The sequence below is a fragment of the Bombina bombina genome, chromosome 4 (assembly GCF_027579735.1).
Source record: "Bombina bombina isolate aBomBom1 chromosome 4, aBomBom1.pri, whole genome shotgun sequence".
NCBI lineage: Eukaryota > Metazoa > Chordata > Amphibia > Anura > Bombinatoridae > Bombina > Bombina bombina.
Genome location: NC_069502.1, coordinates 941,746,705 through 941,770,722, shown reverse-complemented (window position 1 = coordinate 941,770,722; position 24,018 = coordinate 941,746,705). Strand labels below are relative to the sequence as shown.

General features: G+C 39.2%; 1 protein-coding gene across 2 annotated transcripts in view; it reads right to left on the bottom strand.

Moving 5' to 3' along the window:
- Positions 1-24,018, bottom strand: part of LGALS8 (galectin 8) — an 83,262-nt gene that overhangs the window by 35,434 nt on the left and 23,810 nt on the right. The window lies entirely within an intron of this gene.

The following is a 24,018-nucleotide window of genomic DNA, read 5'->3' as shown; positions in this document are numbered from 1 at the left end:
AATTTAAACAAAGTCCGCAAAACAGCTTTATCCGGATGGAAAATCATAAAAGGAGACTCGCAAGAGAGAGCAGACAATTCAGAAACTCTTCTAGCAGAAGAGATAGCCAAAAGAAATAATACTTTCCAAGAAAGTAGTTTAATATCCAAAGAATGCATAGGCTGTAAGGAGCTTGCAAAGCCTTTAAAAACAAATTAAGACTCCAAGGAGGAAAGATTGATTTAATAACAGGCTTGATACGAACCAAAGCCTGAACAAAACAGTAAATATCAGGAAGTTTAGCAATCTTTCTATGAAATAAAACAGAAAGAGCAGAGATTTGTCCCTTCAAAGTACTTGCAGACAAACCTTTATCCAAACCATCCTGGAGAAACTGTAAAATTCTAGGAATTCCAAAAAAATGCCAAGAGAATTTATGAGAGGAACACCATGAAATATAGGTTTTCCAAACCCGATAATAAATCTTCTATTAATCACAAACGGCCCTTGAGACAGAATGTCTGGTCTTAAAGGAAGTGGACAAGGTTGGCAACTTGACATCCGGACAAGATCCGCAAACCAAAATCTGTGAGGCCATGCTGGTGCTATCAGAAACACATGTGATTGTTCCATTATGATCTTGGAGATCACCCTTGGAAGAAGAACTAGAGGCGGAAAGATGTAAGCAGGTTGGTATGGCCAAGGAACTGCTAACGCATCTACCATCTCCACCAGAGGATCCCTGGACCTGGAAAGATACCTGGGAAGTTTCTTGTTTAGATGGGACGCCATGAGATCTATTTCTAGAAGACCACACATCTGTACAATCTGACAAAATACATCTGGAAGGAGAGACCACTCCCCTGGAAGTAAAGTCTGACGGCTGAGATAATCCACTTCCCAATGGTCTACACCCGGGATATGTATTGCAGAAATTAGACAGGAGTTGAATTCTGCCCAAGTAAGTATTTGAGATACTTCTTTCATCGCTAAAGGACTGCAAGTCCCACCCTGATGATTGACATATGCCACAGCTGTGATATTGTCTGTCTGAAAACGAATGAATGATTCTCTCTTTAGTAGAGGCCAAGCCTGAAGAGCCCTGAAAATAGCACGGAGTTCTAAAATATTGATTGGTAACCTCGCCTCTTGAGGATTCCAAACCCCTTGTGCTGTCAGAGACCCCCAGAAAGCTCCCCAACCTGTGAGACTTGCATCTGTTAAAATCACAGTCCAGGAAAGATGAACAAATGAGGCCCCTTGAACAATAAGGTGATGGTTTAACCACCAGGTCAGAGAGAGTTGAATGTTGGGATTTAAGTATAGCAATTGTGATATCCAAGTTTAATCCCTGCACCATTGATTCAGCATGCAAAGCTGCAGAGGTCTCATATGAAAACTAACAAAGGGGATTGCGTCCGATGCTGCAGTCATGAGACCTAAAACTCCCATGCACATAGCCACTGAAGGGAATGATCTAGACTGAAGGTTTCGACAGGCATAAACCAATTTCATTCGTCTCATTCTGAATCTATCTAAAAACCTAAAAAGGTGACCCTTGTCTGAGGAATCAAGAAACTCTTTGGAAAATTGATCCTCCAGCCATGTCTTTGAAGAAACAACACAAGTTGATTCGTGTGAGATTCTGCTAAATGAAAAGATTGAGCCAGTACCAAGATATCGTCCAAATAAGGAAACAGCACAATACCCTGTTCTTTGATTACAGATAGAAGGGCACCTAGAACCTTGGAAAAGATTCTTGAAACTGACGCTAGGCCAAATGGAAGAGCGACAAATTGGTAATGATTGTCTAGAAAAGAGAATCTCAGAAACCGATAGCGGTCTGGATGAATCAGAATGTGAAGATATGCATCCTGTAAGTCTATTGAGGACATATAATGACCTTGCTGAACAAAAAGGCAGAATAGTCCTTAAAGTCACCATCTTGAGAGTCGGGACCCTTAAGTGATTCAAAAAATTTCAGATCCAGAATTGATCTGAAATTTTTTTCCTGCTTCGGGACAATGAATAGATTTGAATAAAAACCCAAACCCTGTTCCAGAAGTGGAACCGGTACAATTACCCCTGAAAGCTCCAGATCTGAAACACATTTCAGAAAAGCCTGAGCTTTCACATGATTTGTTGGAACGTGAGAAAGAAAAAACCTTTTCACAGGAGATCTTATTCTGAAACCTAGAGAGACAATATTCTGAATCCAATGATTCTGAAAGGAACCTGCTCAAACATCTTGAGATAATTTCAATCTGCCCCCCACCAGCAGAACTGGATTGAGGGACGCACCTTCATGCAGTTTTGGGGGCTGGCTTTGGTTTCTTATAAGGCTTGGATTTATTCCAACTCGAAGATGGCTTCCAATTGGAGCCAGAGTCCTTAGGGGAAGGAGTGGTTTTCTGTTCTCTTTTCTGACGAAAGGAACGAAACGGATTAGAAGCTTTAGATTTACCCTTATATTTTTTATCTTGGGGCAAAAAAACTCCCTTCCCCCCAGTAACAGTGGAAATAATAGAATCCAACTGGGAACCAAACAAATTATTACCCTGGAATGATAGAGATAGTAACCTAGATTTAGATACCATGTCAACATTCCATGATTTGAGCCAGAAAGCACTTCTAGCTAAAATAGCCAAAGACAGATTTAACATCAATCTTGATATCAAAAATAGCATCACAGATAAAATGATTAGCATGTTGAAGCAAACGAACAACGCTATGCAAATCAGAATCTTTTTCTCGTTGTGCTAAGCTATCCAACCAAAAAGTTGACGCAGCCGCAACATCAGCCATAGAAATGGCAGGTCTGAGAATATAGACAGAATGTGAATAAGCTTTTCTTAGATAAGATTCAATTTTCCTATCTAAAGGATCCTTAAAAGAGATACTATCCTTCATAGGAATAGTAGTACATTTAGCAAGAGTAGAAATAGCCCCATCAACGTTAGGGACTTTTTCCCAAAACTCTAAATTAGCCACTGGCAAAGGATACAACTTTTTAAACCTTGAAGAAGGAACAAAAGAAGTACCAGGCTTAGACCATTTCTTAGCAACATCAGAAATAGCATCAGGAACAGGAAAAACCTCAGGAGTAATCACAGGAGGTTTATAGACAGAATTTAAACTTTTACTGGATTTAATATCAAGAGGACCAGACTCCTTAATATCCAAAGTTATCAACACTTCTTTTAACAAAGAACCAATATACTCAATCTTAAAAAGATAAGTTGATTTATCAGTGTCAATGTCTGAAGTAGGATCTTCAAAATCAGAGAGATCCTCATCAGAGCTGGATATATCAGTATGTTGTCAGTCATTACAAATTTCATCAGTATTATGAGAAGTTTTAAAAAGACCTTTTACATTAGGCGGAATAGCAGCCATAGGCTTCTGTATCGCATCAGCAATATAATTTTTATATCAACAGGGAAATCATGTACATTAGATGTTGAGGGAACAGATACTGTACTAGCACTAATAGAAACTTTTTCTGCATGCAAAAGCTTATCATGACAACTGTTACATACTACAGCTGGAGATATCATCTCTGCTAGCTTACAACAGATGCACTTAGCTTTGGTAGAACTGTGTTCAGCAGCATGGTTCCTACAGCAGCTTTTGAGACAGGATCTGATTGAGACATCTTGTAAAATGTAAAAGAAAAAAGAAAATTTAAAAAAAAATATCTTATGTCCACATAAGGCAGTTTCAGGAATGGGAAAAAATGCAAATGCTAAAATTGACAAAAAAAAAATAACATAGCCGTTTGAGCATAAAGAAGGCAAGGAGCATATAGGAATTGGGGTCAAATAAAACAAAATATTTTGGCGCCAAGTATGACGCACTACGCAAAAGGAAGTATCTAAATTTTTTGGCGCCAACAAACATCCGGAAATGACGCAACTCACGTAATAACAAACACAACTTTGCGCCAAACAACCTGGCGTTAACTAAGACGCAGGAAATTACGAACTTGCATCATCATAGACGCACATTCACACCAAAAAATTCTCACATCAAGAATGACGCAATAAATAGCAGCATTTTGGCCGCAAGTTTTTTTAAAGAAAACCAAGTCAAATTGAAAAAAAGACTATACCCCAGGTAAGACAAAAACTTCCTAAAACAAGATTCCCATTTTGAAACTGCCAGACTGCAAAGGGAAATACACATAGACCTGACTCATGGCAAATATAGGTACAATACATATATTTAGAACTTTATATAAATACATAATGCGCCAACCATAGCTGAGAGTGTCTTAAAATAATGATACATACTTACCGAAAGACACCCATCCACATATAGCAGATAGTAAAAAATCAATAGGCAATACTCTCTGCACATCCCTCTGACAAACACTGTACTCTGAGAGGAATTGGCCTTCAGAATGCTTAGAAGCGTTTACCATAGAACAAAACAAGAAAAAAATAAAAAATCAAGCACAAACTTACTTCACCACCTCCATAGGACGCAAAGTTTGCAAAAACTGAATTGTGGGTGTGGTGAGGGGTGTATTTATAGGTATTTTGAGGTTTGGGAAACTTTGCCCCTCCTGGTAGCATTGTATATCCCATACGTCACTAGCTCATGGACTCTTGACAATTACATGAAAGAAAAAAAACTACAGCAGTCCGTGTATTACATTCAGTGCAACTTTTATAAAGGTTAGTTTAGAAATAAAGAGAATAAAAAAGTATAAAATATGAATAAACTGAATGAACAATTTGTTATAAAGAAAGTAAAATGTACCAAAAATTATCATGTTTAACATTCACCAAGCACTTAGGCTTCGATTCTCAAAACCTCACCGGGATAAAGAGAAATCATCAGCATATTTTACTGATCATTATATTGTAAAGCATCTCTTCCTTACATAAAGCATATTATTGTACTCTCCTTAATGAGATACACAGTTCCCAAAAATTGACTTTAAAACAATCCATAAGGGGCCTCATAATACTGACAAGGCATCTGATAGAACCCAACCAGACCAGAGAGCTTTAGAGAATTGGGCTCCTAGTGCACTTATTATAAGGTTCTATAGCTTGACATCACTGGGTGGAGCCCTGGAATAGTGCGAAAGACCAGAGGATCTGAGATCATAATGTTGAGTGTAGACAATGCACCAGGAGAGGTATGTTTTTTGTTTTATATTCTTATATAAGTGCTATATTCCCAAATAAGTGATCATGATGTGCTATGTAAGGGACCCTGTCTCTTAAAGTGAATGTAAATTTTGATGATAAAGTGCCCATTTTTTAAAAATTAGATTAAAAACAGGGGCACTTTAATTCATCAAATTTTACATTTCACTCTTGTTGTAAAAATACTTACCTTTTAATCTTGACAGCCGCTGCATCGCTTGCTCCGCCCGTCGCAAAGCTTTTTCCTGGGTCTAAAATGAGGAATCCGGCTTCCTCCAAACACAGCGTTGAATCAGACACCGATTCCCCCGGGGAGGAAGCCGTGATTGGAGGATGACCGATCAGTATTTTCTGACATAGGAAGAGGCTTGAGACGACCGGGGGAAGCTGGAGCGGCTGTCAAGATTAAAAGGCATGTATTTTCACAACACAAGTGAAATGTAAATTTTGATAAATTAAAGTGCCCCTGTTTTTAATCAATTTTTTAAAAACTGGGCACTTTATCATCAAAATGTACATTAACTTTAAAGGGATACTAACCCCACATATTTTCTTTCATGATTCAGATAGAGCATGCAATTTTAAGAAACTTTCTAATTTACTCCTATTATCAATTTTTCTTTGTTCTCATGTTATCTTGATTTAAAAAAAGGTTAGGAGCTGGCCCATTTTTAGTTCAGCACCTTGGTAGAGCTTGCTGATTGGTTTGCTACATTTAGCCACAAATCAGCAAGTGCTACCCAAGAGCTGAACAAAAAATGGGCTGGCTCTAAAGCTTACAGTACTACTTTTTCAAATCAAGATAGCATGAGAACAAAGAAAAATTGATAATAGGAGTAAATTAGAAAGGTGCTTAAAATCTCATGCTCTATCGGAATCATGAAAGAAAAAAATTGGGTTTAGTATCCCTTTAAGTGCAATTAAATACAAAGCATAACTTAAAAAATCATCTTTAACCCCTTAAGGACCACAGCACTTTTCCATTTTCTGTCCGTTTGGGACCAAGGCTATTTTTACATTTCTGCAGTGTTTGTGTTTAGCTGTAATTTTCCTCTTACTCATTTACTGTACCCACACATATTATATACCGTTTTTCTCGCCATTAAATGGACTTTCTAAAGATACCATTATTTTCATCATATCTTATAATTTACTATAAAAAAAATTATAAAATATGAGGAAAAAATGGAAAAAAAACACACTTTTTCTAACTTTGAACCCCAAAATCTGTTACACATCTACAACCACCAAAAAACACCCATGCTAAATAGTTTCTAAATTTTGTCCTGAGTTTAGAAATACCCAATGTTTACATGTTCTTTGCTTTTTTGCAAGTTATAGGGAAATAAATACAAGTAGCACTTTGCTATTTCCAAACCACTTTTTTTCAAAATTAGTGCTAGTTACATTGGGACACTGATATCTTTCAGGAATACCCGAATATCCCTTGACATGTATATATTTTTTTTTAGAAGACATCCCAAAGTATTGATCTAGGCCCATTTAGGTAAATTTCATGCCACCATTTCACTACCAAATGCGATCAAATAAAAAAAATTGTTCACTTTTTCACAAATTGTTTCACAAACTTTAGGTTTCTCACTGAAATTATTTACAAACAGCTTGTGCAATTATGGCATAAATGGTTGTAAATGCTTCTCTGGGATCCCCTTTGTTCAGAAATAGCAGACATATATGGCTTTGGCATTGCTTTTTGGTATTTAGAAGGCCGCTAAATGCCACTGTGCACCACACGTGTATTATGCCCAGCATTGAAGGGGTTAATTAGGGAGCTTGTAGGGTTAATTTTAGCTTTAGTATAATGTAGTAGACAACCCAAAGTATTGATCTATGCCCATTTTGGTATATTTCATGCCACCATTTCACCGCCAAATGTGATCAAATAAAAAAAAAGTTCACTTTTTCACAGATTTTTTAACAAACTTTAGGTTTCTCACTGAAATTATTTATAAACAGCTTGTGCAATTATGGCACAAATTGTTGTAAATGCTTCTCTTGGATCCCCTTTGTTCAGAAATAGCAGACATATATGGCTTTGGCGTTGCTTTTTAGTATTTAGAAGGCCTCTAAATGCCGCTGCGCACCACACATGTATTATGCCCAGCAGTGAAGGGGTTAATTAGGGAGCTTGTAGGGAGCTTGCAGGGTTAATTTTAGCTTTAGTGTAGGTATCAACCTCCCACATGACACATCACACCCCCTGATCCCTCCCAAACAGCTCTCTTCCCTCCCCCACCCCACAATTGTCCCCGCCATCTTAAGTACTGGCAGTAAGTCTGCCAGTACTAAAATAAGAGTTTTTTGGGGATTTAAAAAAAAAAATAATAATAATAATAATTCTGCTCTGTAGGATCCCCCCTTAGCCCCCAACCTCCCTGATCCCCCCAAACAGCTCTCTAACCCCCCTCTCTGCCTTATTATGCGCCATATTGGGTACTGGCAGCTGTCTGCCAGTACCCAGTTTGAAATCAAATATGTTTTTTATTAAATTTTATTATTTTGAAAATACTATTTTCTGTAGTGTAGCTGCCCCCCCTCAACCCCCCACCCTCCCAGATCGTTAAAATGTGTAATGTTCCCACCCTCTCTCCCACCAAGTACCACCTTACAGTTGTTCCATAGTGTAGGGTTCCCACACGACCGCGCGCACACGCTCACGTGCACGCGCGTGCACCCGCGCACACACTCGATCCCACCCCCCTTCTCCACCGATGGCCGCCCACCCGCCTCCCTGGATCAGCTCCCACCCACCAACGAACATGGCCATTGATGGCCGATGCAGAGAGGGCCACAGGGTGGCTCTCTCTGCATTGGACGGCTAAAAAATGTTATAGCAGGATGCCTCAATATCGAGGCATCACTGCTATAACATGAAAGCAGTTGGAAGTGATCAGGATCGCTTCCACTGCTTTGAAAGACCAACGACGTACGGGGTACGTCCTTGGTCATTAACTGCATTTTTTTGCAGGACGTACCCCATACGTCGTTGGTCGTTAAGGGGTTAAAGGGACACTGAACCCACATTTTTTTCTTTTTTGATTCAGATAGAGCATGCAATTTTAAGCAACTTTCTAATTTACTCCTATTATAAAAGTTTCTTCATTCTCTTGGTATCTTTATTTGAAAAGCAAGAATGTAAGTTTAGATGACGGACCATTTTTGGTGAACAACCTTGGTTGTTCTTACCAATTGGTAGGTTAATTAAACCGACCAATAAACAAGCGCTGTCCAGTATTCTGGACCAAAAAATAGCTTAGATGCCTTCTTTTTCAAATAAAGATAGCAAGAGAACGAAGAAAAATTGATAATAGGAGTAAATAAGAAAGTTGCTTGAAATTGCATGCTCTATCTGAATCACAAAAGTAAAAAATTGGGTTCGGTGTCCCTTTAAGCTTAATTTAATTTTTGTTTTCTTTGCATGTCCTGAATGTTCTTACAGGGAGTCTGACATTAAGTTATTGTAATGAACAAAGGTCTGGATTATGAAACCAACGAATGCTCAATAAATCAAAATAAAAGAATGCACAGAACATAGATTATGGTTATTTAGTCCATTATTTAGTCCCAGAAGGCCAGTTTTTCATTATAGCTGAACCAGTGCACAGGGGAAATAATCAGCTCATGAGTGAGAGCAGGTAAGAAACCATGGTTACTGATCAGCTAATTATTTCACCTGTGCACTGGTTCAGCTACAATGAAAAAATGGCCTGTTGGGGGTACTTGAGAAACACTGATTTAGTCCATATGGAGTCCAACAGGTCAAGATTTAAGCATCTCTACTTAAGGAATACTCCAAGTGACCGAATCTTACAAATGCACCTTTTTGAGTACTCAGGTGCTTAAACTTGGCCTGATTGTTCTTCCACAGAGCATGGAGATCAGCACCACCGACTATAGTCAGATGTCAAATTATATGTTATAGCAAAGAAGATCTACAAAACAGTGTATTACAAATTTGAAGATAGGCATTTTTTCTCAGATCTGCTAAATTCTTTCATTTTAAGAGGCACAGAGATTTTATTTTCCAAGGTGAAAGATAGGTCCTGTGTTTTTATTTGAGCGAGCCTGTTAACAAAAATGTGTACAGATCTCACATGGCAATGAGTATCCCATGCAGAACACACGTTTTCGATTAGGTGTCTCTCTCACTGAATAAAATATATAGATAACAATGTTCAAGTTGTCCAATCAGTATGGAAAAGTGTGAGAAAGAATAAGCTCCTAAAGAGAAATAATTCAAAAATATTCTCTCTATCCCAATTAAACAAATAATGCTTTAAAATATATTGCAATGCTTTGGGGGGGTTTTCTTTCTTTGTTTCTTTTTTTTTTTTTTTAAATGGATATTTCCGGTGTTGGATACAGTGAGAATTGTCCCTATCAGCCAGTGAGCAGCAGAGTCCCAGGACTCAGTTGTACAGAAACATGCACTTTCTGTTAGATTAACTTTAAATTTAAAAGGACATGATGCTCAAACATTTTATGTTCTATCTTATGTTCTATCCAAAAGGGAATGTCTATCTATTGCAGAGGATATTTTTGTTCTGCTTTGGGTTTTTTTAAACAAATGTTCCTATTCTGAACTTTATTCTGTGGGAGTTGTGCTTCTCAACCAGTGGGAAGTGGAGTCCTTTGACTCAGCTGTATATAATTGTGCACTTCCTGTTAGTTTAACCTAATTAAAACAGCTGTTACTTAAAGTGAATGTCAATTTTCATGAGAAAGTGCCGGTTTTTAAAAGAACTATTAAAAACAGGGGCACTTTCATTCATGAAAATTGACATTGCATCAGATTTTAAAAATACTTACCTTTTTCTTCTGAAACGCCAGATCGCCGTTCTGAAACTGGCTTCCTCCAATCACGGCGTTGCCTCAGGCAATGATTCCCCTGGGGGGAAGCCGTGATTGGAGGATCCCGGAATCGTCATTGCTGACGTATGAAGAGGCTCTCGACGGGCTTGTGAAGCGCTTGAGTGGCTTCAAGAAGAAAAGGTAAGTATTTTAAGAAAACGGGTGAAATGTAAACTTTCATGAACGAAAGTGCCCATGTTTTTAATAGTATTTTTAAAAACCGGGCACTCATTCTTGGAAGTTTACATTCACTTTAACCCGCTAACTGCTTTATATATTATATTATATATAAATAAAATAGAAAAACATAGTAATATGTCCAATTAAACAACATTTACTTTTTATGGGAATATGAAAATATATATATATATATATATATATATATATATATACACACACATACATACATACATATATACATACATATATACACACACACACACACACACACATAAAAGAAAAGAAAGAGGGCAATACTCCGCCAGTATACATTGTTTTCGAATGCCCCCCCCTGGGTGGCGCTATTCCCACAGATAAACAAGCAGCTGGACAACTAAGTAAAACAAATGTAGAAAGACAACCTCTCGAATTCCTCCAATAGAAAAAAACAAAATTCATGATTACCTGATAAATGTATTTCTTTCCGGACATTGATAGTCCACAACGTCATTCCAATTACTAGTGGGATATTCAACTCCTGGCCAGCAGGAGGAGGCAAAGAGCACCCCAGCAAAGCTGTTAAGTGTAACTGCCCTTACCCATAATCCCTAGTCATTCAGCCAAAGGAAAAACGGGAAAAGAAGAAACACAAGGGTGAAAAAGGTGCCTGAGGTTTACTCAAAAAAACGGCCGATATATAATTAAAAAGAGGGCGGGGTCATGGACACTCCATGTCCAGAGAGAAATTCACCAGGTAAGCATAATTTTTTTTTTTTCCTATGACATGGAGAGTCCACAACATCATTCCAATTACTAGTAGGAACCAATACCCAAGCTAGAGGACACTGAATGAACAGGGAGGGAGACAAATGCAGGAGGATCTAAACAGAAGGCACCATGTTGCCGCCTTGCAAAACTGTCCCACAGAAGCTTCATTTTTGAAAGCCCAAGAAGAGGAGACAGCCCTAGTGGAATGAGCCGAAATTCTCTTAGGAGGCTGCTGTCCAGTAGTCTCATAAGCCTAACTAATCATACTTCTTAACCAGAGGGAAAGAGAAGTAGAAGTGGCCTTCTGACCCTTACGCTTTCCAGATAAAACAACAAACAGGGAAAAAGATTGCCTAAAAACTTTAGTAGCTCGAAGGAGACACTTCGAGCATGCACAACATCCAAGTTATGCATAAGACGTTCCTTATGAGAAGGATAAGGACAAAAAGAAGGAACAATTTCCTGATTAATGTTTTAATCCGACACCACCTTAGGGAGAAAAAAAATACCCAAGTTAGTACGAAGGACTGCCTTATCTGCATGAAAATAAGGCACATGGAATCACACCGCAGAGCTGAAGCTCAGAAACTCTGCAAGAAAAAACAAGGAGAAACAAAACCTTCCCAGATAACAACATGCATCGGCTTAAACTGAGCCTGTTGCAAAACCTCTAAAAACTATGTTGAGGCTCCAAGGAGGAGCAACAGGTTTAAACACAGACCTGATTCTGACCAGGGCCTGAACAAAACTTGAACATATGGTAAATCTGCCAGACATTTGAGCAAAAAAGGAACAGTGCAGAAATCTGACCCTTTAGACTACTGACTGACAAATCCTTCTCCAGGCCATCCTGAAGAAAAGATAAAATTCGGGTAATCCTCACCGGACTCTAACTTTAGATTCGCACCAAAAATGGTATATACGTCATACCTTAAGGTAAATCCTGCAAGAAACAGGATTACGAGCATGAGGCATAGTATCAATAACCACCTCAGGAAAACAACATCTAGACAGGACTAGACGTTCAAACTTCAAGAAAACAGCTTCAGAGATTCTAGATTTGAATGGAAGAATGGACCCTGATTTAGAAGGTTCTTCCTCAGAAGTAACCTCCAAGGAGGAAGAGATGACATCTCCCCCAGATCGGCGAACCAGATCCTGCGAGGCCAGGAAGGAGCTAAGGTATCACAGACACTCTCTCCTGAATGATACAAGCAATGACTTGTGGAAAGAGAGCAAACAGAGAAAAACAGGTATGCTAGACCGAAAATCCAAGGAACTATTAGAGCGGCCTGAGGATCTCTTGTCCTAGATCCGTACTTTGGAAGCCTGGCGTTCTAACGAGGCGCCGTCAGATCCAACTACGGAACCCCACACCTGAGGGTTATGCTGGAGAACACTTCCGGATGGAGAGCCAACTCCCACGGAAGAAAAGTGCTCAGAAAAACCACCTCCCAAATGTCCACTCCTGGAATGTGGATGGCAGATAGAAGACAATCGTGAGCTTCTGCCCACTGCAGAATGCGAGTCACCTCCTTCATTTGCCAAGGAACTCCGAGTTCCTCCCTGGTGGTTGATGTAAACCACTGAGGTGATGTAGTCCTACTGGAATCTGATAAACCGGACTAAAGATAATTGAGGCCAAGCTGCAAGGCATTGAAATTTGCTCTCAACTTTAAGATGTTTATGGGAAGAGAAGACTCCTCCCGAGACACAAATCCTGTGCTGTAAGAGAGCCCCAAACTGCTCCCCAGCCTAAAAGGCTGGCGTCCGTAGACACACGCACTCCATAAGCAAGAGCCCTGAGATAGAGAGATTCTTGTTAGGGGATCCAGATCTACCCTCTGCGATAAATCTGAATGGCCTCTGTTCCATTGACTGAGCATGCATAGTTGTAGAGGTCTCAGATGGAACCGAGGAAAAGGAATGATGTCCATGAACGCAAACATCAGACCAATCACCTCCATGCATTAAGTCACTGATGGACGAATAGCAGACTGGAGAGAAAAGGTACGAAGCAAGAATTTTGAATATTCTGACATCCGTCAGGAAAATCTTCATGGACAGGGAATCTGATTGTCCCTAAATATCACACCCTTGTAGCAGGAACAAGGGAACTCTATTCTAGATCCACGTTCCATCTCGAGGGAACATAGAAAAGACGACATCTCTGAATTAGATTTTTCTATTTGAAAAGATGACGCCTGAACCAACAAGTGCCACTGCAATTCCCAGGGATCTGTACCACTGCCAAAAGGGTCTCTAGAACCACTGTGAATATTTTGGGAGCCGTGGCAAGACCAAACGGAAAAGCAACAAACTGGAAAAGCTTGAAAATTCCACTATGGAATGCTTGCTGTCGCCAGAAGCACATGCCAGATGAGGAAGCAGGAGCTAAACCTGGGTTTAAACCCACAACCTTCTGTTTCAGGAGAGGTGGAGTTACCACGAAGCCACAGCTCCCTTGCCAGAAAGGCCAACCTCATAAACTGGTGATGATCCCAGAGATGGGAACATGTAGATACGCGTCCTTCAGGTCTATGGTCGTCATGAACTGACCTATCTGAATCAATGGAAGGATGGAACGAATAGTTGCCATCTTGAAGGACGGAACCCTGAGGAATTTGTAGAGATACTTTAGGTCCAGGATAAGGCGGAAAGTTCCCTCCTTTTTTGGGAACCACAAAGATTTGAAAGGATCCTTGTCCCTGTTCCTCTATAGGAACTGGAACAATTACTCCCAAAGAGGATATGTCCTCAACAAATAAAAACGTATTGAGAAAGAGCAAGAGCCTTGTGTGAGGCCTGAACTCACGACCTTCAGACTATGAGACTGATGCGCTACTTACTGCGCTAACAAGGCCAGATTAAGAAGGCTTCCCTCTTTACTTGGCATGTGAATAGTCTTGACCAGATGGAAGTCAAGACTTGAAATCCTATACATACAACATAGAAATATATATATATTAGTGTCTTAGAAACACTAGGAAATGAGAATGAGACATGAAACAATCATGTCAGACGCTTACCAATATCACCTCCATATAAGGTATTTTTATTGTATTCTTATAATAAAAACCTAGAATTAAATATATTAGTGTCCTAAAACACTAAGCGATTGCAACATGAAACAAACCATGAAAACAGATTTTTAAGTCCTGGTACATAAAATAAGAGCGTATACATTTCACGGACAATAGTACAGATATATGGGGTTTCTGTACAACAGGAATAACATAAAAAGCATTATATAAAGTATGTTTCATTATAATAAAAAAAGATTGATAAAAATATGACCTTCCACTGGAAGTTTTAATAAGATCTTACATCCTAAGGAAGTATTAACAGATCTGGAACCATCCAGAAAGAAAATTAAGAAAACCTTAGAGAAGGTTTAAAAAATCTTTACTACGAAATACTCATCTTGAGTAATTTTAAAAAGGCAATGATAAATACCGTTCATTACCACAAGATGGTAGTAGACCACAGGGATTTGAAATATAGTGTAGAAGGGTTGATGTAAAAAAGGTTAACCCTTTCCATCTCCACACATAATAAACAAACACCTGTTCTCTTAAAAAAAAAAAAAAATATGATTTAGAGAAAATGAAACCCTGAGAAAATAAACATAAAAGGGAAGAGACAGAATGTATGAACTTAAAGGGACAGTCTAGTATAAATTAAACTTTTATTATTCAGATAGGACTTTTAATTTTAATCAACTTTCCAATTTACTTTTATCATCAAATTTGCTTTTCTCTCTTGGTATTCTTAGTTTAAACTAAACATAGGTAGGATCAAATGCTAATTTCTAAGCCTTTGAGGGCTGCCTCTAATCACAGGCTTTTTAAATCTCTTTTCAACACAAAGAGACAATAGATAATAAACAGTCACAGTCATGTGATCAGGGGGCTGGAAGAAGGTTCCCAGATACAAGGTAATCACAGAGGTAAAAAGTATATCAATATAACTGTGTTGGTTATGCAAAACTGGGGAATGGGTAATAAAGGGATTATCTGTCTTTTAAATCCATAACAATTCTTTGGTAGACTGTCCCTTTAAAAAGTTCTATACACAGTACATCAAAACATTGCAAGCCAGTAAGTTGACTTACCGCATCCAGTTCATGGTGGGTGGTCCGTTCCTGTTTCTGGCCTCTGGACAAAGGATACCGTCCGTGTGCATCCACCGAAAGGACTTCTTGGTATCCTGCGATACTTTGTCGCCCGTGTTGTCCTGAATCTGCTTTGATTCTGCCAGCTCTTTGCTTCCGCGACGGCCACAACCCCTTCAGATGCGTGCGGTTTGCGTTATTCGTCGTAGGTCCTTGACGTCATCACCTGGTCTGGATCCTGGTCCAATCCAAGGAGGGAGGGGGTAAAAGGGAGGAGGCAGTCCACCAGGGGAGCGCCTTCGTACCGTGCTCACTGCAAGGGAATCCAATTGCAGGTATTTGAGAGAAGAAATGACAGGAGCACCGGTGGATGAAGAATGTAGCGTTTATTGATAATAACGCTCAATTAATAAAGCAAAATTGCATAAAGTAAAAAAGTCTCCTTTAACAATGCTTCACTTGACTCCGGCAGCAGCTGATTGTCCTTGTAATGGGTGAGGGAAGAAGAACAGCTGATGCGTTTCGGCTATTCAAAAAAAAAAAAAAAAAAAGGTGCCTGTTTTTACTTATTTTATCAGCTAAGACTACGGCTACCTGGATCAGAATATCGTCTAGATAAGGCGCCACTGCAATCCCCCGCAGCCTGAGAACCGCCAGAAGGGACCCTAGAACCTTCGTGAAGATCCTGGGTGCTGTGGCCAACCCGAAGGGAAGAGCCACGAACTGAAAATGTTTGTCCAGGAAGGCAAACCTTAGGAACTGGTGATGATCCTTGTGGATAGGAATATGAAGGTATGCATCCTTCAAGTCCACGGTAGTCATATATTGACCCTCCTGGATCAATGGTAGAATTGTTTGAATAGTCTCCATCTTGAAGGATGGGACTCTGAGAAACTTGTTTAGACTCTTGAGATCTAAAATGGGTCTGAACGTTCCCTCTTTTTTGGGAACCACGAAAAGATTTGAGTAAAACCCCTGCCCCTGTTCCAGTATTGGAACGGGACGAATTACTCCCATAGTAGAGAGGTCTCTTACACAACGTAAGAACGCCTCTCTTTTTATCTGGTCTACAGACAATCGTGAAAGAAGAAACCTCCCCCTTGGGAGAGAATTTCTGAATTCCAGTTGATACCCTTGGGACGCAATTTCCAGTGTCCAGGGGTCCTGAACATCTCTTACCCAAGCCTGGGTAAAGAGAGAAAGTCTGCCCCCTACTAGATCTGGTCCCGGATCGGGGGCCGCCCCTTCATGCTGTCTTGGGAGCAGCAGCGGGCTTCTTGGGTTGTTTACCTTTGTTCCAAGCCTGATTGGGTCTCCAGACGGACTTGGCTTGAGCAAAATTCCCTTCCTGTTTAGCGGAAGAAGAAGCGGGGACTCCTTTGAAATTCCGAAAGGAACGAAAATTATTTTGTTTACCCCTCAGTTTAGCTGCTTTATCCTGAGGTAGGAGATGACCCTTACCTCCCGTAATGTCAGAAATGATTTCTTTCAAATCAGGCCCGAATAGGGTTTTTCCTTTGAAAGGAATAGCCAAAAGCTTTGACTTAGATGACACATCAGCAGACCAAGACTTTAACCATAATGCTCTACGCGCTAAAATGGCAAATCCGGCATTCTTAGCCGCCAATCTGAAAGGCGGCATCCGTAATAAAAGAATTAGCCAGCTTAAGAGCCTTAATTCTATCTAAAATTTCCTCTAAAGGAGTCTCAGTCTTAAGAGACTCTTCTAAGGCGTCAAACCAGAAGGCCGCCGCAGTTGTAACTGGCACAATGCAGGTCGTCGGTTGTAAAAGAAAACCCTGATGAATAAATAACTTTTTTAGAAGACCCTCCAACTTTTTATCCATAGGGTCTTTGAAAGCACAACTGTCCTCAATAGGAATAGTAGTACGCTTAGCCAGGGTAGATATAGCTCCCTACACCTTAGGGACTGTTTGCCAAGAGTCCCGGACAGTGTCAGCTATGGGATACATTTTCTTAAAATTAGGAGAAGGTGAGAACGGGATACCCGGTCTTTCCCATTCCCCCGTAATAATTTCAGAGATTCTCTTAGGAACCGGAAAAACATCAGAGTAAGCAGGCACCTCTAAATATTTGTCCATCTTACACAATTTCTCTGGTGGAACCACAATAGAGTCACAGTCATCCAGAGTTGCTAAAACCTCCCGAAGAAACAGGCGGAGGTGTTCAAGCTTAAATCTGAAGGACATTACGTCCGAGTCCGTCTGAGGTAACACACTTCCCTTGTCGGAAAGTTCCCCCTCAGACAGAAGTTCCCTGACCCCCAATTCAGATCCCTGTGAGGGTACATCGGAAATAGCCATCAAAACATCAGAAGTCGCAGGAATCAGATTGGCCTCTGTCCTGCTGCGTTTGCCCTGCAACACTGGCAACTTAGATAAAACCTCTGTAAGGGTAGATGACATAACTGCAGCCATATCCTAAAGAGTAAATGAAGTGGACGCGGTTGAAGAACACGGCGTCGCTTGGGTGGGCGTTAAAGGTTGTGACGCTTGGGGAGACAGTAGCGGCATACCCTGAGTCTCATCAGTCTGAGAAGCATCCTTAGACATATTTGCATTAAAGAATATCTGTTCTTTACATTGTAAGGCCCTTTCAGTACATGAGGGACAAAAAGTAAGAGGGGGTTCCACATTGGCATCTAAACACATAGAAGATGTACTTTCCTGAAGTTCAGACATGTTAAACAGACTAGCAATAGAAATAATAGTCGTTCTTTACTTGATATATTGAACTCTGAAGTCAAATCATATACTCAAAAATTTTGATGTACTGCGCCTTTAAATAATAAAAGCGCAACAGTTTTTCTGTTATCAGTCAAAACAACGTTTGCAGCAAAAAAAACAAAAAAAACTTATGTGCCCAAATAAACTTAACAATATTGCACCGCTTGTTAGGTTATGTTATATATCAATATTTATCTATTTTATCAATTTTTATCACACTCCAGGCCCCTGCACCTCGCCACAGCTCTGCTGCGGTGCCTACCTGCCCCCAGATCACACTGATTCTGCTTAAGTAGCGCTCCTAAGTCTCTCTGTACTTCGTGTACAAAAACAACTTAGGCCCCACCGGAGCCCAGGACCTTGCTGTCGATCCGGATGAATACTGCGCGGCTGAGCGTGCGAAATTAGGCCCCGCCCACCGTGGGCGTAACTCGAGCCGTACTGAGACCCACATGGGAAGTAAAACAACATGTCGGTTTCCCAACTTAAAATGTTAAAAAGCCACGTGCCCCTCTATACATACACTTCAATAATAAAACGCACCATCATTGAAAAACTGTACTCTCTCAGGCCAGTTATAGTGACATAATAACGACAGCCCTTAGGCATCAAACCGCATCTCCCAGCGTCAGCCCAAACAGAATATACATAAGTGAAACACCAAACACACTGATCAGTAATTAAGATAAAAGGGAATTCCGGATACACCATTTCCATTCATATGGTGCATACTGATTACCCCTCCCCAGATAGGGAATAATGTCAGCCTGTTCTGATGTATCAAGTCTCCCCAGAAACAAATGACTGAACATACCTCAATGCTGCTTGTAGCATGACACGGTTCTCCACACTGAAGATATTTCTTTACACTACCTTCAACTGCTCTGTGGAAACCAGCAGGATCTTAGATAATGTTTGCTAAGATCATCAATGTCAGGGCAGAAAATAAGATGTCTCCACTCCTCTTAGGAATTAAGTGACTGACGATTTCTCCCTGAGAAAAATAGTACTCACTGGCACCATTTTAAAATAAAAAACTTCTTGATTGAAGAATCTAAACTAACACCTCACTTTACCTCTTCCTATCACTAACACAGGCAGAATGACTGGGGTGGGAGGGAAGGGAGGAGCTATACATACAGCTCTGCTGTGGTGCTCTTTGCCACTTTCTGCTGACCAAGAGGCGTAATCCCATAAGTAAGGATGAAATCCGTGGACTCGTCATATCTTGTAAAAGAAATATATATTTTAAATTTTCAAACAATATAAAACACAATATATAGGGTTATAAGAAAAACCCAGTAGCTGAGTCAAAATATAATGCACCGGAGAACATGCAGCGTTTCCTATTCATGAAGGAGAAGCAATCGGAAGAGCGCCACAAGAAAAATGGCGTCTACTCTAAAGGGCATCATTGTACAGGATAGCCCTATCGTTACTGCCACCATTACGGAGGAAAGCTAGGCTAACCGCTCTGCACTGAGAGCCCCATACTCTGCAACAGAGAAGAAAAAGCCACTGCCTCCTAAAAAGGACTGAACAGAACACACTGAAATAAAAAGTGTGACGCGCTGTGAGCTGTAAATGCAGTCCTCGCTAAAAGCCGTTTAACACTGCCACCTCGTATGATAGCTTAGAGTTGCGAAGCGGCCATGTGCACAGGAGCCCCTCTCCCACAAGCGCCATAATAATGAGGCGCCCTAGACTGCGGCCATCATGCCGGTACCATGTTTTGTTTTTTTTTTAAGTTTTTTTATTAAGGTATTTGGCAGTACAATGTATAACACATAACATCATGCAAATCATCTCAGTAACATAACCTGCCTATGTAGTAGATGAGAAAAGGAAAAGTACAATACAAAAACCCCCTCATAGCTAATACGTCTAAATACATGTATAAAACTGCTGAGGGTTGTAACATGACATATCCAAAATTCAATTGTGTCGTACATATTGTCTATTCCAGCTATTTTCATGATACCTTAAATTTTATTTTATGTTTTGAGATTACCGTGGTACCTCTTTATTTAGTTAATCTGTCCACTAGAATGATACTTACAATAAGAATATTTAGAATAATACCATATAATTAGAGATGAGAGGTAAATTGTTAACACAAAAAGTAGACTATAATGTAACACCTCCCAACCTGAACCGGATCATTCTTGTACCCCGATGATAAAACCTTAAACTGGGGAGGGTCTCAACTAACATACATGGTCTCTCTTGGACCCAAACAATGTTTGTAAGATTATTAAAATTAACTGATGATACTACATGTAAATAAAAAATACTCAGAAACATTTCTTTTCATAAATGTGAGGAGGAACTACCATAATACACAGATGACGTAGGGGGTTTTACTCAGTATCTATATGCCTAGGTGATAACCCAATATTTGGTAAATTTAAAATGAACAGATAGGTTACCTTGTATAGGAATAATTGGGAACATGCAAACTCCAACTAGGGTAAAATAAAAGTAAACAAGACTAGTATCCCCATGACAAGATATCATACACAAAGGGGGTTAGTCTATTATTTATCTATCACCAGAGACTAGTAACTGCAGTCTGTCTCCGTGATCCCAATGATCTATAAAAATACCCCTTCAGCATGCTAGGAAGAGTCTGCCTGCCACGTTAAAGGGACAGTCAACCATAGAATTGTTATTGTTTTAAAAGATAGATAATCCCTTTATTACCCATTCCCCAGTTTTGCATAACCAACACAGTTATATTAATATACTTTTTACCTCTGTGATTACCTTGTATCTAGGAACCTTCTTTCAGCCCCCTGATCACATGACTCTGACTGTTTATTGCCTATTGTCTTAAATTTAGCATTGTTTTGTGCTAAATCTTAAATAACCCCCTGTGCCTGAACACAGTGTTATCTCTATGGCCCACGTGTACTTTCTGTCTCTTTGTGTTGAAAAGAGATTTAAAAAGCATGTGATAAGAGGCAGCTCTCAAAGGCTTAGAAATTAGCATATGAGCCTCCCTATGTTTAGTTTAAACTAAGAATACCAAGAGAAAAAAGCAAATTTGATGATAAAAGTAAATTGGAAAGTCAATTAAAATTAAAAGTCCTGTCTGAATAATGAAAGTTTAATTTATACTTGACTGTCCCTTTAATGACAATCCTAGTCTCCTATATAGAATTACTCATTACTTGCGCCATGTTAATACTATTTGTGGCACGTCACCATATGGGAGTTTATTAGGGAGCTGTCATATATACACAGAATTATTTTAGGATCCCTATAACAAATACGCTATAAATATTAGGCAGGTCTAAAATATTATGATATAAAATGAAATAGCGTCCCTACATCTCTTTCTAATCAGTCTAACACTTACTTTGTGACTGGCTAATTATACATCTTTGTGAAATAAATGTGATAATACAATCATAAGATCGTATAACAATGAAGAATAAATAAATGAAAAGTTCATATAGGGATATGTATGTTCTTTCTGGGAGTCTCCGGCCTTCTGTTGTTTCTTATTATGCTCTCAGAGAAAAGGAAACAAAAATCGCAACATAGTGTGACTCTGTAACACTGTTCAGTAGATAAGGCACTTGTTTGCAAATGGTTACTCACATGTGTTGGAGCTATAACCAAGCTCAGGGGAATGCGCACACCCACTTTATACTGGTGGGTAAACAGTTACGCTCACAAAATGTAGTATAAAACAATTTATTAAAACATATATAAAAGCGTCACAAATGCTTAAATACACCATACACAGAGGTCAATAAAGCAACAAATAACTATTATTGCTCCAAAAAGCAAACTCCAATGCTTGCACTTGCATCCAGCATTGGAGTTTGCTTTTTGGAGCAATAATACGCCCAAGGGATAATACGTTTTGTGAGAGGGGGCATAGTCTGCACATAGGGGCCCATAGGGAGTATGAAAATCTCAGCATGTGAGAAATAAGTGTGCGGAGGTCTCAGATTATCTAAACAGACACTCAACCACCGCCCCAGATGTATGGCCCTAAGCATAATATAGGAGATTGTCACTCCTATAATATAAAAGGGAACCGTTATTCTATATAAGAAATTAACATCTTATGTCCCAAATGCTTATTAAGAGCCCTACCACTGTAAAGTAAAAACTCCACTGTCCATAATATCCCTGACATGTGTCTATTGAAAGGGATAGGTACTAATCCCCTCCAGGGATCCTCGACCTTAGCTCCTTAAGTGCTGTCCTCCCACCTGGAAGGTAAAAAAAGGCACTTACCTGGTCTGTAAGGTAAGCGGCGAGGTAGTCTTTGCTTTGTTTCTAACATTATGCTACCCCTATTTGGAAAACCAGGGTTGGTTACTGTATTTTCTTTCTCTTCAGGTCCCTGATAGATATGGTAATCTATCACACCTAGAAGTGCTCCTGCCCTGCACCATTGTGGATTTGTTTTGCCTGATTGATACCTCATATCAATTGAGGTTGTCAAATGTGAGTGTGTTGTAAATCGATGTTCGTATTTTTTACCTACCAATAAAACAGTAAGCACTATGTCGCCGTTTTTTTTTTTTTCCTTCTTTCAAAAATTTGGGGATATCGATCCCCTAAGTGGTGGGTAAAGAAAAAATTGAATCTTGCTTTCTCTGCTAGTAAAGCGGTCTGCGGAGTGGTGTATCCAGCTGCCTGTGGAAAGGATTGCCTCTTCCTCCGATGCTAAACCCTCACCTCATATAACTGAGGGCACTTCTTGTGAGTATTTAAGCATTTTAAATATTGTGTGGGACCTCAACAAGCAACTTTATTATATTGCTACAGATATGTAGCTTGGTTTACAATGGATTGTCCTCGTGTAATTGGTACTATTTCATGTATATGTATCTTTTGTATTTCTGATTTTATTTTCTTTGAATATTTATTTGTAGCTAGGAAAATACGATATGACAATTATCAGTGTGTGATTGATACATTTCTTATTTTTATGTATCTTGTATTTTTAGTTTAATTTTCTTCAAATGTTTTTTGTATTTTTAATATATATTTTGATTTGCATATATAGTTATTACCGTTATTTAACATTAGTCTTTTTACAGCTCTATGGTTTTGTATAGCGCAGGATTATATGGTATTACCGTGTGTGTGTGTGTGTGTGTATATATATATATATATATATATATATTTATTTTTTATTTTACTTTCAGATTTAAATTAAAGGTAAAAATAAATAAAAGTGTATTGCAAAATATTTTGCAATGTATAATTAAACCTTATGGGAAATTGCATTTATGTTTAGTGTTCCTTTTATTTTTAGGCCAATGGTGCAAACTTACCACTGTGGAAAGTCCAGAAGCTGTTCTTTCTAAAAGCCCTAAATACACCACTGCAATTTGTCTGGAAATTGTGGATTTTCTTATTCTCAGAGCTGTAAAGTCCCACCGCAAACTTCTCATGGCTAAAACCCCAAGACTCATGTCCCTCACTGGTTGATAAATGCAAAAAAGACTTTATACTAGCATAATGACTGTGGCTACCCTTACTGTCTCCAGATCAAGCTTGATTGGCTCTTCCATTAAGGCAAGTTGTGGGTGGAGTTTGTCTATTGAAAAACAATTGTACCAAACAAGATGTTAATTTGTTTTAAAAAGGTTATTCTACTGCAATACAACAGAAACTCCTTGCATTTACAACGGGGTGGATCACAGTCCTTTAGAAAAGTTTATCAAATGAGTTTTCGACAAAAATATCCATAGACCTTAATAGTGTTTTTCGGTTGAAAATCCTTTCTAAAGGTTTGTTATTGACCCCAATGTGTTTACCGATTACTGTCCCTTTAATCCCTTATGAACTATGGGTTGGCTGAGAGAATTGGAGCAAAAATGATGGTCTTTAAATATAGCTTAATATCACAGGGATGCTAGGATGTGAGCTGACACGCACGGCTATCGGATTAGAGATGGAAACATCAACTCATTGAAGAAAGCGCTGTGCCGTGGGTGGCTGGAGGCACAGAGTTAGCAATATACTTGCCTTACAGATATGGTGAGTAATGCCGTTTTTTAGGAAACGATGACAGAAACTAATGTTTATTTTTAGTGATGGTAAATCCTAGTGTTTGTTATACGCTTGTGTTTATCATCACTTTAAATCCAGATGTTTGACAATCCTGAAATCCTAGAGGACTAGAGTTGGACACCAACAGTTTACAATAACAACAACATTGTAGTAAGAATCTCCATTTATTTTAGGA